The sequence below is a fragment of the Lissotriton helveticus genome, chromosome 1_2, assembly GCF_964261635.1.
Source record: "Lissotriton helveticus chromosome 1_2, aLisHel1.1, whole genome shotgun sequence".
Classification (NCBI taxonomy): domain Eukaryota; kingdom Metazoa; phylum Chordata; class Amphibia; order Caudata; family Salamandridae; genus Lissotriton; species Lissotriton helveticus.
In genome coordinates, this window is record NC_136058.1 from 323,047,859 (window position 1) to 323,064,015 (window position 16,157).

The 16,157-nt window shown below is 48.3% G+C and overlaps 2 non-coding genes across 2 annotated transcripts; both read right to left on the reverse strand.

Annotated features, from left to right (window-relative positions):
• Positions 1 to 10,773: 10,773 nt before the first annotated feature.
• On the reverse strand, positions 10,774 to 10,845 carry TRNAQ-CUG (transfer RNA glutamine (anticodon CUG)). Its single transcript has one exon. It is a non-coding gene; the product is annotated as a tRNA-Gln (tRNA).
• A 786-nt stretch (positions 10,846 to 11,631) lies between these two features.
• Positions 11,632 to 11,703, reverse strand: TRNAE-UUC (transfer RNA glutamic acid (anticodon UUC)). Its single transcript has one exon. It is a non-coding gene; the product is annotated as a tRNA-Glu (tRNA).
• Between the last annotated feature and the right edge of the window lie 4,454 nt (positions 11,704 to 16,157).

Below are 16,157 nucleotides of genomic sequence, written 5' to 3' on the forward strand. Positions count from 1 at the left end.
CACCTCTGAAGTAAGCATTGTTCTAATGTTGCCCTGGACCAAGCATTTACGGGCTGATAATGACTTCGTTGACCCAATTTTGCTCACTGGTGAACTTTTGTGCGTTGGTGTCTCACTCGCTCCAACACTCTTAGTGTGCCTCACATTGGGTGTGCTGCTGAGAGGGGTACTGGGTGTAAGGGAAGTGTTTGACACGTCTTCTTCCTGCTCGTCAACATCAGATGAAACATCAACGTTTCCTTGATTTTGGCCTTTCTTGATCGCAGCTAGGTGCGCAAACCATTTGACAGCGTGCTTTCTCTCAAGATGACCACTCTGGCCGCCGGTACCATAGTTGCTACCTGGCTTACCACGACTAACTGCAAGCTTACAAAGGGTACAAATGGCAAACTTTGGATTTTTGGGACAAACAGTAAAGAAGTCCCAAACTGGGGACTTGAAGTGTCTGTGGGACCTGGAGGAGGCGGCGATACTGGTGGTGGTGGTCATGAAGCTAATGCCAGATGAAGTGGAGGATCTGGATTGGCCAACTTTTGTACGTTTTCCACTTTCACCGCCACTAATTAAGGTCGAGGTTGACGCAGGTCTCTTCTTGCCAGAAAGAAATATGGAAGCGGGACGAGTTGGTGTACTACTTAACTCCAATGATTGTGGTGTTTCCACTGCCTCCTCATCGACAACATCATCATCATCATCATCACGCGCAGCAGCTCTTCGGGCTAGGGTCAAAATGTCTGTTTGCTGCATGCCCGCTGGGGCTGCAGTGACCTTTATGATGACTGGGTCGTCGTTGGCAGAGTCTTCATCAGCAGCAGTATCCGCCACTTCTTGTTGAGCCTCATCACACTCCATAAGTCTGAGACTTTGGACGAGCTTCCTTTTACGCTTAAGTACCTTTGTTGGATCATGGTGTGCCTCACTCTCAGACGGCTGTGGTGCTGGTTCCCAAGTTTGATCCGTATCATCAGAAGGAGGTGTGCTTGAAGAAGATGTAGACACCACCCTTGATCTCTTCCTTGCTAGGGGTGTGGAAGACAATGAAGGATCATCAGGAGGAGTGGCTTCCTCAAATGATACCTCGCCTTGATTGTCGATTTCCTGATGTGCCCCTACTTCGGGAGGAACAACTATTGTGGGCACTTGTGACCCTCCATGCACCTCTGCTTGCGCATCTCCTTGCGCTGCCTCTCCTTCCACATGTACTTGGGCTTGTACTTGCACATGTGATTGTTGTTGCGGCTGTGGTTGTTCAACACTCGTCAGATGAGCTACAACAACCTGTGTTGATTGAGGGACATTGCTGCTGCTTTCTTGCGATGAGCCAACATCACTGGTCGATGGTGATTGAAGAACTATACTGGCTGCCTCTGCAGCACTCAAGGGCTTGGACTTAAGTTGGCGTGGTGGTGGTGGTGGCACTGAGCCCAATAGAGCGGGGGTGCTGCTGCCAGCTTGGTCCCCAGCAGATCCCGCTGCTGCTGCAGGCATACTTTTTTTTTTACTCCCAAAAAAAGGGGCGGGCGGCACACCAGTGTCCTTGGTAACTTGCTTCTTCTGCTCCTTACTGGCACCTTTCTTGCTAGAGGAGCTACGGGTTACTTTTTTTGGGGCCATCTTCTTCAGAGCAGGTCAGCAGGCAGCAGTTGCACGAGTTGCAGAGGGTTCTGTGTCCAGACGTGACGTCGCGTGACGTTATGCTGCACACACACACCGCTGCAGGACTTCTTCCTGGCACTGGTGGTTCTCTTGAGTCTTCTTGTGCACCTAAAAGCAATGGAAGACAGAGGAACATCAGTTCAGTTATACACCCCAAAAAATCGACAAAACACAGAAAAATGAGCACAATCCCATGCCATCCATGATGTTTACATTGAAGACACCCCACAGAAAGACTACGGACATGCAAGTATGCAACACTCACTACCCCTGGGCATAATGGATGAAAAGTAGGCAAAATAAGTGCAGGCCTCAGACACTGCCTCTCCTCAAAATGGCCCCTTACACCCCAGGCACATGTTGCCTGTACCAGCCAGCACTCAAGATGGCCACCACCACCACCCACATGACCAGTCCACATCAACAGTACACCCCCAAAAAACAGAAAAACAGCCAGAAATCACCACAATCCAACGCCATCCATGATGTTTACATTAAAGAGAGTGAGACCACACCACAGGCACACTCAGTCCATGCACCACCACCCCTGGGCAAAAGGCCACACCAGCAGCCCCCCAAAAACGACAAAAAACAATAAAATAAGCACAATCCCAGCCCATCCATGGCCTCTATTATGTTTAAATTCAAGAAGACACCCCACAGAAAGACTAGGCCCATGCAACACTCACCACCCCTGGGCAAAGGGCCCCACCAGCAGGCCCAAAAAAACGACAAAAAACAATAAAATCAGCACAATCCCAGCCCATCCATGGCCTCAATGGTGTTTAAATTCAAGAAGACACCCCTCAGAAACACTAGGCCCATGCAACACTCACTACCCCTGGGCATAATGGATGAAAAGTAGGCAAAATAAGTGCAGGCCTCAGACACTGCCTCTCCTCAAAATGGCCCCTTACACCCCAGGCACATGTTGCCTGTACCAGCCAGCACTCAAGATGGCCACCACCACCACCCACATGACCAGTCCACATCAACAGTACACCCCCAAAAAACAGAAAAACAGCCAGAAATCACCACAATCCAACGCCATCCATGATGTTTACATTAAAGAGAGTGAGACCACACCACAGGCACACTCAGTCCATGCACCACCCACCACCCCTGGGCAAAAGGCCACACCAGCAGCCCCCCAAAAACGACAAAAAACAATAAAATAAGCACAATCCCAGCCCATCCATGGCCTCTATTATGTTTAAATTCAAGAAGATACCCCACAGAAAGACTAGGCCCATGCAACACTCACCACCCCTGGGCAAAGGGCCCCACCAGCAGGCCCAAAAAAACGACAAAAAACAATAAAATAAGCACAATCCCAGCCCATCCATGGCCTCAATGGTGTTTAAATTCAAGAAGACACCCCTCAGAAACACTAGGCCCATGCAACACTCACTACCCCTGGGCATAATGGATGAAAAGTAGGCAAAATAAGTGCAGGCCTCAGACACTGCCTCTCCTCAAAATGGCCCCTTACACCCCAGGCACATGTTGCCTGTACCAGCCAGCACTCAAGATGGCCACCACCACCACCCACATGACCAGTCCACATCAACAGTAAACCCCCACAAAACAGAAAAACAGCCAGAAATCACCACAATCCAATGCCATCCATGATGTTTACATTAAAGAGAGTGAGACCACACCACAGGCACACTCAGTCCATGCACCACCACCCCTGGGCAAAAGGCCACACCAGCAGCCCCCCAAAAACGACAAAAAACAATAAAATAAGCACAATCCCAGCCCATCCATGGCCTCTATTATGTTTAAATTCAAGAAGACACCCCACAGAAAGACTAGGCCCATGCAACACTCACCACCCCTGGGCAAAGGGCCCCACCAGCAGGCCCAAAAAACGACAAAAAACAATAAAATCAGCACAATCCCAGCCCATCCATGGCCTCAATGGTGTTTAAATTCAAGAAGACACCCCTCAGAAACACTAGGCCCATGCAACACTCACTACCCCTGGGCATAATGGATGAAAAGTAGGCAAAATAAGTGCAGGCCTCAGACACTGCCTCTCCTCAAAATGGCCCCTTACACCCCAAGCACATATTGCCTGTAGCAGCCAGCACTCAAGATGGCCACCACCACCACCCACATGACCAGTCCACATCAACAGTACACCCCCAAAAAACAGAAAAACAGCCAGAAATCACCACAATCCAACGCCATCCATGATGTTTACATTAAAGAGAGTGAGACCACACCACAGGCACACTCAGTCCATGCACCACCCACCACCCCTGGGCAAAAGGCCACACCAGCAGCCCCCCAAAAACGACAAAAAACAATAAAATAAGCACAATCCCAGCCCATCCATGGCCTCTATTATGTTTAAATTCAAGAAGACACCCCACAGAAAGACTAGGCCCATGCAACACTCACCAACCCTGGGCAAAGGGCCCCACCAGCAGGCCCAAAAAAACGACAAAAAACAATAAAATCAGCACAATCCCAGCCCATCCATGGACTCAATGGTGTTTAAATTCAAGAAGACACCCCTCAGAAACACTAGGCCCATGCAACACTCACTACCCCTGGGCATAATGGATGAAAAGTAGGCAAAATAAGTGCAGGCCTCAGACACTGCCTCTCCTCAAAATGGCCCCTTACACCCCAGGCACATGTTGCCTGTACCAGCCAGCACTCAAGATGGCCACCACCACCACCCACATGACCAGTCCACATCAACAGTACACCCCCAAAAAACAGAAAAACAGCCAGAAATCACCACAATCCAATGCCATCCATGATGTTTACATTAAAGAGAGTGAGACCACACCACAGGCACACTCAGTCCATGCACCACCCACCACCCCTGGGCAAAAGGCCACACCAGCAGCCCCCCAAAAACGACAAAAAACAATAAAATAAGCACAATCCCAGCCCATCCATGGCCTCAATTATGTTTAAATTTAAGAAGACACCCCACAGAAAGACTAGGCCCATGCAACACTCACCACCCCTGGGCAAAGGGCCCCACCAGCAGTCCCAAAAAAAAGACAAAAATCAGCACAATCCCAGCCCATCCATGGCCTCAATGGTGTTTAAATTCAACAAAACAGTTGTATCATGCACCCCTAACCAACCCTGGTCCTACTGGATACTGTGGCTACCCACAATATAATTTATTTAATGTTCTGAAAAAGTTCCAAAATTTTACTTGCAGCAACTGTAATGCCCCAAACAAACTTACTTGTGAAAGTTGATTTCTAATCCAAAAGTGATCCAAAGACAGTCAAAAAGGCCTCAAATCCAAATATCCAGCAGCACCCACAAAAAGTAATCCTTCCAGCTCCAGATCCAAATGAAAGTGACCAGGAGATGGACAAAGCACTGGGAGGAGCCTGCTGGACAGGAACAGGAAGTTGGAGACTGTGGGGCACTTCCTTCCTCCCCCCCCCCAAAATGGACTCCTTGCAAAAAAAAAAAGCCATGCAAATGTCAACCTGAGGAGTGATTCTGATAAAAATCATAATTTTCTGAAGGTTTATCCTGTTTGCTGGTGATTTTCTTGTGCGAAATTGCAAAATCTCTATTTCGCAAGTGCGAGATTGTTCCTTTCCGCCGCAACTACGTGTTCGCAATTGCGAACTCTCGCGAGGTGTGCTGTGCAAGGTGGCAAGCCGCGAGTACGTATTCGCGGGCGACAAACTCCCGCGGGAACACGCAGCAAGATCTAAAATGGCGCGTCACTCGCAAAGAAAAACAACTCGGCAAACGCTAAAATGACGGAAAGTGAACGCCGTGCACCACGCCGCGCGCCGCAACCAAGCAAAAAATCCGCCGCGAGCGGATTCACGGATTTTCGACAAATTCGCGAGCGTTCGCGGATTGCGGATTTGCCGAAAATCCGAAAAATCCGCGAGCGGAGCGGATTTTACGCCCATGCTTAAATAGCACCCTCAACTTCCTCATAAAAGGCTGCTGGATTCTTTCGCGGATCAGGCAATGCATTTTTAAGGGCCATAACATCTGCTCTATTCCAAACAATGCAAAACCCAATTTTAAATAAAATATCCTTTTGCATCTGTAGAAGTCTTATCATCACTTGTACCCATTCCTTTAGGAGGAACATATAAAGGCGCGGCTTCCCGCATGGGTTTCACATTAATTACAACATTCTTTGTTTGTGCCATGTTGATTCGGGATGTTGGTGCAGCTGCGTCTGCTGCCTTTTTCTCCTCTCGCAAACTTGCTGCGTCAACACGCAGTTTAACCAAGCGTCCAATCGTGTCAGCCACCTGGGAGAAGACAAAAAGACATTCACGTAGTTGTTTACAATCAGTTGCTACATCATCGGGCTCCATTTCTACCGAATATTTCCTAAACCGTTCAATAACCTGTGCGGCAAATGTATCGGTAAAATATATTTGCTCCCTTTCCTGCCAATCTTTTATACTATCTAAAAGTTCAGAAGCAGCTTTAGTACTAAGAACGGCTTTACGCACAGCAGATCTAATCTTAGACGCTCGCTCAGCAGATAACATTGAGCGAGTTTCTTGAGCTTTCTCCTGGTCTGAAGAAGAGTCCTCATCTGACTCATGAGGAGCAGAAGGAAGAGTATACGGAGGTGGACAAACGATCTAATAAGAGGGAATCATCTTGGGGTTTAATAAGAATAGGATGAAGAGGTCTACGAACAGCGTATTGGCCATTTACCTGCAAATGACGCTTCTTATCTTCCCTCTCTTTAATTTCTTTAATTTCCCTATTTTTCATTTCCAATGCTTTCGCATGAATGTTCTTACGTTGTTCTTTTTCAATCAACGTTTGCTCACGCTTCATTTGCTCACGCACTTCTTTCTCCCACATTCGCACACAGTCTATCATGTCTTGCCTAGCCTTTCGCTTAAACTTTCGTTGCTCCACATACTGAATCTTTCGCAAATCAAATGACCCATGCATAGGCCAATGCAACTCAGGATCTTTACGAGTGTATTTGTTCCATAACGTGCTGTACATTATGGAAGAAATACCATGCTTGATATATATGTCCCTATTAGACATCCCCTCCGGGGGGGGGGGGATTGTGCTTCATCGAGTCTCAAATTGGTACCTCTACATTCCTTCGTCTGGACCACTCCTTTGGGCATCCGAGTCGCCGAGGAGCCCCGCGTTGGGCGCCAATTTGTGGTGGTAAGCCTCAGCAAGGCCTACCAGTGCAAGGGAGTCCTCAGACCAATGGGAAGAAGTTGGCACAGATACTGGAATAGAAAATACAGAGTTTATTAAACCTCATGAGGTGCAACTACATTCACACAATACCCTTCGGTAATGTATGACTTAGCACCCTGAATGGAAGGAGCTTAGTCCTTTTTTATCCACACAGGGGCTCAAATGAAGGTGGCACAAGTACAAAATGCTGGTTTTAGGTACATATAAGGTCATATAGAAAATGCACAGTCAACAAGTGGTAGGTGCTAACAGTTGCTAATTCTGGTGAACTCATCCTGACAGTTACAGACTGGGGACAGCTGCAAGGACAGCTGCAAGCTCAACTGAGCATGTGCGAAGGTGGAAGATGCTAAATATAGTCCGTTTCTAGGCAGATTTCAAGAGCAGTTAACAGAAAGGTAGGACAGAGCACATGGAGGGCACATGGTAGCACATGGCAAACAAAATGGCTGACAGAAATACAAAATGGATTCCATGAAACTGACAAGATAGTCTCTAAATGCAGGATGGCTTCCGTTAATGCTAACCTAATCTCTGCCAAATTACAACACTATGACCACGTCTAGACTACAAATTCACTGACGTATAAAATACATTTATTAGACAAGGGCAAGATACATTTTCTGGAGGTCCTGGAGAACTCTCAGCATCATAGTGACATCATGGTGACACCATGGTGAAGTTATTGGAGCGTCAGGGTGACGTTCTGGAGCGTCAGGGTGATGTGGTGATGTCATGGTGCATCCTGGCTGCACTTATCAGATGTCAGATATGTCTATGTGCCCTGGAGCCATGGATGCATTGGTTTCACCCTATGTCAATATTAAATAAATGAAAACATCAAATAAAGATTATGAACTCCAATGTATAGATATTGCGGTTTTACTTAATATGTGGTGTGTGGTGTGTGCTGTTGTTGATTATAATGCTTATAATTTTAGTATACATCTCTTCATCTATAGTTGTCTCTACATACCCTTGGTACATATTCATATATCTAGTGAACATCTTCATATACCGTGATGTGTATATTTCTGTAAATTCCATATTTACAATAGGGTTTTGCAATAGGATAGTCTTCTGTTGTTAGTGCAAGGTGCTGTGCCCACCAGTTACTCTTGAAGGTGGTTCTGGATTCTTCCTTGGGTTCAGCTGTCATCTGCAGGTAGTGGCCTTGGTAAATGGAGTTAATTCCGTCTGCATTACTCCATCTCGTCTATGTGTTCAGTGTGTCTTTTGTCACAATCAATAGTGCTTAGAAACCAGACATTGATCTTACAACTTCCTGCCACACCTGTGTTGCTGGATCCTGTCAGGAAAGGGTTCTGGGTGGAAATAGGTACCATGCTGCCCACCCCACCGCGTGTGCCTCTTGAATCTGCATGTGATGGGTAGTGCCAGAGGGAGGGCTCGGGCCTTGTGTTCTGTCTCCAAACCCTTATCTGTGACATATGAGTCATAGGCTGCACCACAGCACAGAGACAGCCCACATCACAGCAATAGAGGACATCCGAGCCCCACTAGACAGAGGTGCAACTGCCGCCCTCAGTCTCCTAAACCTCTCCGCAGCCTTTGACACAGTGTCACACCACACCCTCATCCAATCACTTCGCCACATAGGAATCTAAAGCAACGCACTCAGATGGATAGCGTCCTTCGTCACAGGGCGCACCCAGAGAGTCGGCCTCCCCCTTTGCCTCACACCTCAAGCCGACTATCTGTGGAGTACCCCAGGGCTCATCCCTCCGCCCCACCCTCTTCAACGGTTACATGGCTCCTCTCGCAGACATCGTCAGCTCTCACAACAGCAGAATCATCTCCTACGCTGACGACACCGAACGAGTCCTCTCACTCTCAGCTAACCCCACCCAGACTAATGCCAAGTTTCACAGCTGCATGACGAACCTAGCGACATGGATAAAAGACAACTGCCTCAAGCTCAACACAGACAAGACAGAAGTCCTCATCTTCAGCTGGCACGCCACTGTCTGGAATGACTCCTGGTGGCCACCGGAGTTCGGACCAACACTCACACCAAAAGACCACTCTCGCAACCTCAGCATCATACTGCACAGCAAGTTCACCATGATACACCAGGTCAACTCTATCACGTCAGCCTACTTCAACACCATCCGGAAGCACTGAAAAATCTTCAGATGGCTCCCCACCAGCACCAGGAAAACAGTGCTGCAGGCCCCCATCACCAGCCAACGTGACTACGGCAATGCTCTTTATGGCGCACAAACTCCGAACTTGTGGAGAGTCTACAGACGATACAAAACGCTGCAGCCAGACTGATCTTCAACCTACCAGCATCCCTTCTAGACACCAAGGATTGCACAGTTAAGACATCTTCAACATTCCTGATATGCCTGAGGCACAATGCTGACTGCTGGGAGAAGCACCTTTTGTGTGTTTGATGCCCTCTACCCATGCCCATACATTGCCCTCTATGTGGCATTGGTATATGCCCAGACGTGGGTCCCGCATGTACTGTGCCACTACACCGAAAAATCATTGCACACCCCTATCTGACCTACCTGCACGAAAACATCAAATGCTTCCGAACTGAAGCCTTCTACATGTGTGTTCTGGGGAGGCTGTGGGATCAGTGATGGTTGTCAGTCCTTGGAAGCTTCTACACACGCGCTGGAAACCCACTCGCATAGCCGCATTTACAAGAAACTGACGCATCAGCATCAATACCTCAGTTTCCATGGCACCTGCATCAAATGCCCTTGCAACACCTTGATTGTAGTGCATTTAATACACAGGGCTCCATGGCACATGGATTAACAGATGCGTCAGACATTCCGACACATCTATTGCTGCAAAACTGACTCAACTCCAGCAATGCATCACAAGTCCCATTACAAAAACCCTGCGTCACTCCTTTAGCCTGGTCTAATCAGGTTTAGGGATTCTGGCACAGTGAAGTTGTAGGGTGACGTAGTGAAATGTTGTAAATTTCACTGTGCTACTTGTATGTGGCTTTTTGCATAGGGACCCCTACATTGCAAATGTTATACCTGGTGCAGGTATAATGTGACGGAGGGCTCTACAAACTGACGTACTGGACCCAATGCATCAGTGTTTAGATAATGAGCGGTGTGGAGCACTGATTGCACCATAGCTGCATCAAAAAAATGGATGCAGTGGCGGTGCAAGGGTCTTGTAAATGAGGCCCCTGGTGTTTCAAAACTGGAACTGGGAGCAAATGCACGCCCCAAATACTGTACTGCTTTAGCTGCATCTTACACTTGTTTCCGGCGGCAGGTTAGCCCAGCACCATGTGACTCTGGGCAATAGCTCGCTTAATCTTCCCGACGGCCCCCCAGCGCCTAGAGACCCTTACGGGTGATTGTGCGCTTTACAAATGTGGACTTTACTTTACTTTACTTTTCCTTTTTTTTTCCAGTTAGCGTAAACTTGGCCCACTGCCATTAGAGCACTTTATGTGAGGAACAGATTGAATTTCACTTTATTGGGGGCAAACAGACCTGCGCAAGTTATGTCATCACCCTTCATATGTTGGGTAATTACCAAAAGAGTACAGGAATAAAACAAATAACATTTGTAATTTGTATCCGATCACACTTTATTAAAAGCTTTCTTTTACGCACTGCTTTCCTGTCTGTGGGTCTTCTTGTAAGTTATCCGGTGTGAAGGGCGCTGGAGTCCGGTCCACCCTGCGCGTGTTACTGTTGTGCAGCCACATGAGGAAAGGTGTCCACACAGGCACAGGAATGATAAAACACCTGTGTTGCCCAGTGCCGCCTAAAGAATAATGTATAGATGTCCGCAGAGACCATGAGAATGAAAACAAGAAGAGGTTAGCTATTCTCATAGAAACAAAAGGCTTCCATGCTCAAAACCTAGAATAATATAAAAGTAGGTAAATAATAAAAGTAGCTTAGGTCCCACCGAGATTTGAACTCGAATCGCTGGATTCAGAGTCCAGAGTGCTAACCATTACACCATGGAACCGCCTATCCACCATCTCTCTCCCTGTGAAATCATCCAAAGACACGGGATGCGGTGCTGGTCATTGGCAGCCTTTCTATTGTTCGCAGTGTACAGTAAACTGGCAACTAAAGAAGTCTATTTCACAATTTAATCCTTAAAACAGGACACGCAAAACTTTTGTTTTAGCGCAACCATGGAAAATGACACCTTTGCTGCTTTCAACTGTCCTCGTTTTCAGACAGTGCTTTAAGTTGCTTCAAGTGTTTGTGTAATGCGGAGAAGCGGCGGACACAAGAGCTGCCCCCACAGAGCAGAGAAAGCAGAAACTTCCTGACTCTTAATCTGCTACAAATCAACAGTGCACGAGATTGATGCCATAAAAAGCAGAACACAGCTGGTTATTAATGTCATAAAACACGCACCGAGTCACTGAAACACAACACAGCGAGTTATTATTATCTCCAATTGAACGGAGCAGGAAATAAATGAGCATTTTCCATGGTGGGAGCCCAGGAAACGGGTGCTTTGGTTTTTATTCCTGAGATATTTATATAATCTGGACTTTGTGTTGTTCAATAAAAGCCAAACATCGAATATCCATAGCATTGATCTTCGGCTTTTTCCCTCCAGGTCATTAATATACAGCAGCTGTGCAGCGAGGGCTGGGGCTGGAACAGGAGCCGAGGGGTCGGTGTAAACCGCAAAGGGCTTTAGACTGATAAGAGAAGCTTTATTGATATTTAGGGGCATTTAGGATTGTAGGAAATAGGACTAAATTTAATTTGTCCTGTAGAGAAAATTATGTACTTCCCATACCGGGAGTCGAACCCGGGCCGCCTGGGTGAAAACCAGGAATCCTAACCGCTAGACCATATGGGAGGCTGCTTTCAACAGGCCCAGCTTAGTGTATGTCAGAGGTGTCTGTCCTGTCAGACTCTACTCTGCACATTTCAAGTCACATTTCCACCCTCATGGTTTGACCATCAATGGGGTGACAGACCCCCCACTCCTGACAAACCAGAAGGAATGAGGGGTCAAGATTTGTTCCACAACCTGCTCATGTCTCATCATTTCCAACCCTGGAACTTCTCCAGAGCCCAGGACCAGAGGACAGCAGCAGCCCCCGCATCGCCTCTTGCTGCCCCCCCCCCCCGAGCCAGACAAAGCCACGCCCCTCTCCCCAGGACACTTCACTGCTGTGTCTCCTCCCCAGGCGGAGGGCCCCACAGACCCCTCTCCAGTTACCGTCCAGCTGCTTCCTTGAGCCCCCCCACACCACAGCCCCAGGCTCCCTCCAGGGGACCCCAGGTACACCCCTCCTCCCCCTGCACCTGTCACAGGCCCCCGACTCCCTCCAGGGGGGCTCCAGTTACACCCCCTCACCCCCTGCACCTGTCACAGGCCCCAGGCTCCCCCGGGATGCTCCAGTCACACCCCCCTCTTCCCCTGCACCTGTCACAGGCCCCAGGCTCCCTCCAGGGGGACCAGTTATACCCCCTCCCCCCTGCACCTGTCAGAGGCCCCCGGCTCCCTCCAGGGGGCTCCAGTTACACCCCCTCCCCCCTCCTATCAGGCCGGACCCCAGTCCGGCCTTGGTTCACACAGAGGAGGAAGGACCAGCTCATGCCACCCTGGCTTCTTCCCAGGTATCTTCAGATGCTCAGGGTGACCGCCAGGGGGCAGCACTGCCACAGCACTCACAGCCCACAGGGCCCTGGAGCAGCAATGGGACATCAGCAGCCTTGACAGGGGCAGACCCCTAATAATCCCGCACAGCATTCTGGGAGAGAGGAGGAGGAGCCTCTGCGGTGTGTTTTTACAAAAGTAAACATCTGAGGTTAAAAACAAGCAAAGACACATTTGTTGGCATTCTCTGCTGTTTTGTTCCTCTCTGACATCATTTCAATTTAAAAATAACCGAATGGAGAAAAGAAAACTTTAAAAAACATAAGGTACAATGAGACTGCAGCATGGGCAGGCAAATAAACATTCTGAAGTACAAATACATTTACACTTACCCATGTGAGATGAATACAAGTTACATATCAAAATATGTATCTGTGTTTACAATGGATGTAAAAAGTGTGTACAAATAGGGTCAGGGTGCAGTTTCTTTTCCTCTATTTGTTCCTTTCATAAATGTGGGTCCCCCAAATAAACTTTTGGCTGCTCTGCTTTGCTATCTTTAGGGCAGGGGCTCATAGGGGCTTGGTCCCTACTTTGAGGGCCCAGAGTACGAAGGCCCCAGGAGTAAACACCCCTCGTTGATACAACTTTGGCCCTTTAACCTCTGATTGCCCTCGGACCCCAACTAGATTTCTGGAAGACCAGTAGGTGATACTGAAAGTTGAGACAATGCTGGCTATCGATTGGCTAATGAAGTGGCTGAGGGCTGGCCATGGCTCACCATTTCAAGGGAAATAATTTGTAGCCCATTTAGCATCAATGAGGGTGAAACCCCTCACAACCCCAGACAGATGGCACAATTGCAAAATGAGAATAAAAAGCATTTGATCAATCAATCAATCAATCAATCATATCATTTGTAAAGCGCACTACTCACCGTGAGGGTCTCAAGGCGCTGGGGTGGGGAATGCTGCTACTGCTCAAAAAGCCAGGTCTTGAGTTTTCTGAAGGTCAGCAGGTCTTGGGTCTGCCGTAGGTGGATGGGGTGTTAAAATCTAGATTGCGGCGTAAACATTATCGGCGCCATCTTGCCCCCTTTTCAGGCTCATATGTGCGCGTAAGTAGCAGCCATTTTGAATGCCATGGCCTCTCTGCCCACTGCCGATAGCCGGCGCGTCTCTCTCTCTCCCTCTCTGACCTCGCAAGCATCCCCCGCGCACTGACAGCCCCCGCTCTCACATGCTTGGGCCATAAACCACCCCTTCAGCGCGGCCCTGCCTCGGAGCCACATCCCGTACTCGGCTAACACCTCCCTCCGTCCCTTTCATGATCACACATCATTTGATGAACCCCCCTTCCTCTGTGCCCGATTGTCCGGCCCGATCCCAGGCCATCACCCAGCCCTGCGGATACAGTTTATTGCCCCTTACAGTAGGAAGCTGTCCCTCTTCAAAGGATCTATGACTGATCAAAGCCCCCACCCCATGAGATCCGATCAGCCGCACACATTCCGGGAATCGGCGGAATATCCAGCTGCGCGATAGTCATCACCTACTGAGATCGGGGTGGGGACTTCTACTGTAAATGTGTGTGGGAACGGGCTTGAAGCGGGGATTCCGAGGATGTCTTTCCGTACTTCAAAGTATTGACAAGAACATGTTTCATACAATAGAGCCATAAACCTGTGTATAAGAGGCCAGGCTCAGAGATGCGGTTAGAGAGCACCTCGAGAAGATACCCTGTTGTCTGTTTTGATGTGTTCTGCTCCGTCGGAATAAACCTCTGTTTCCTGTCTTCCAGTCTCCAGCGCCTGCCTCTTTGTTTGATAATTTCGAGTGGTATGAGAGGCGACTAACGCCGGGCAATACTTAAATATTATCGGTTGAAATCTGCCTACCCTTTTACAATTGGCGTCCCAAACGTGGGGCCCATCAGCGACACGTGGTTCCAGTGGGAGAGGTCCTGATGACAGAGTGAACGACTGCAACGATCGGGAAGTGCACCTGCCCGATAGACCCTCGTCTGGCAGCCGATCATCCGAACTTCACCGGTTACGAGCAGACCTCTCTCGAGTGATCTACGGTCCTGACTGGGAACCATCAGGAGTGCAGCGGCAATTACGGAGAATAGAGGACGATTGGGCGCTGGAAGCGGAAGACGAGAAACTGTCCTTGCAGTCCGGGTAAGGTCGTGTAACACGACAAATTGCGAAACGATTGTTTGATTGTTTGAAAATACTAGTATTGCTCATTGATTCTTTTTGAGATATTCTCTGCCTGCAAATGGGGAAGAATAGAAATATTCTCTCTTCCTTTGCAGATAGTGAAGGATAGGTAACGCGGACCTTTGTCCCCCTTTGTAATCTGTCGTGCCTATTTTTCTCCCCACTGATTGATTGATTGTCCGAACATTGATTGTTCGAAGTTGGTTCTTTTTGAGATATTCTCTGTTTGCAAATAACGTAGAATAGAAATATTCTGTCTAGTCTTTGCAAGTAGTGAAAGGATAGGTAGTGCGGACCTTTGTCCCCCTTTGTAATCTGTCATGCCTATCTTCTCCCCACTGATTGGTAGTTGGTTCAGCCCGGACCGCTTATTAGAGATGAACCATCCAGCTCCACTGGAAGGCACCCCTAATAAGGACATGTTCACTAAATATGGATTAGTCGCCATAGCCTATAGTAAGCTATGGCATAAATATACAAGAAAGGATCAGGAAAGTCAGTGGCCACTGATAGGATCCTTTGATGACGATAAAATAAACGTGCTGGAAACAGCCCTTCGTAACAATAAGACAACGCCCACTATGCTTGACAGCCTCGGCATGTGGCGCAAAGAAGCAGAGCAACGGAAAAAGAGAAACGAAGTCAGATTAGAGAAAGAGCTACGAAAAGCAGCACACCTAGCTGCTAGAAAGTTAGAGGAAGAGATAAAGGAGAGAGAGGAAGCCAAACAGAAGCAAGAGTCCGAAACATCGGGCCAGTGTCCCGTTAGAACACCCTCTACGCTCTACCCTGAGTTACCCTCGAAACAACGAGCGAACGATGATTTATTACTAGGCCCCCCAATCATCTACATGCCTCCTCCATACGCCCCTTCCCAACCCTTAATACAACACCCGCAGCCCCCAAGTACAGGTGAGAATAGTGCCAGGACCTCGGTCCTCACGGCCTCCGCGCCGGCCGAGCCCCTTGTACTCAACGCAGCACAAACAGCAACATTAGATGACCCTGAAACTAGAAGGAAAGATTCCACTAGAATGAACCGATTAAGCAAAGATGAACGAGCAGGGATCGATAAGATAGTGAAAACACTGGTGGAACAAAAAGAGAGTGAGGAATACGTAACGGATATGTACAACTCATATGCCAATAGCCACAGACGACACTTTGTTGTGCGATTTTGTTATCACACCCTCAACGCCTATGAGGATCGATACCAAGACAAAGGTCCTGAGAGCTTAATGACTCTGTATAGGAAAGTTGACATTGGGGATGAAGGCGAGTGTGATGTGACGAACCTCTTCACGCGTACGCTTGAAGTCTTCCGCCACCTCACTGAACAGAGACTAGAAACTAGCGCTACGACTCCTGTAGCGACCGAACCCCGAACAGAAAAAGCTAACACAATGATGCCTATAAAGGAGGCCGCCCCCTACTGTGTTCCCCTAAGAGGACAGGGAATGCATGATGACATTAACCATCAAGA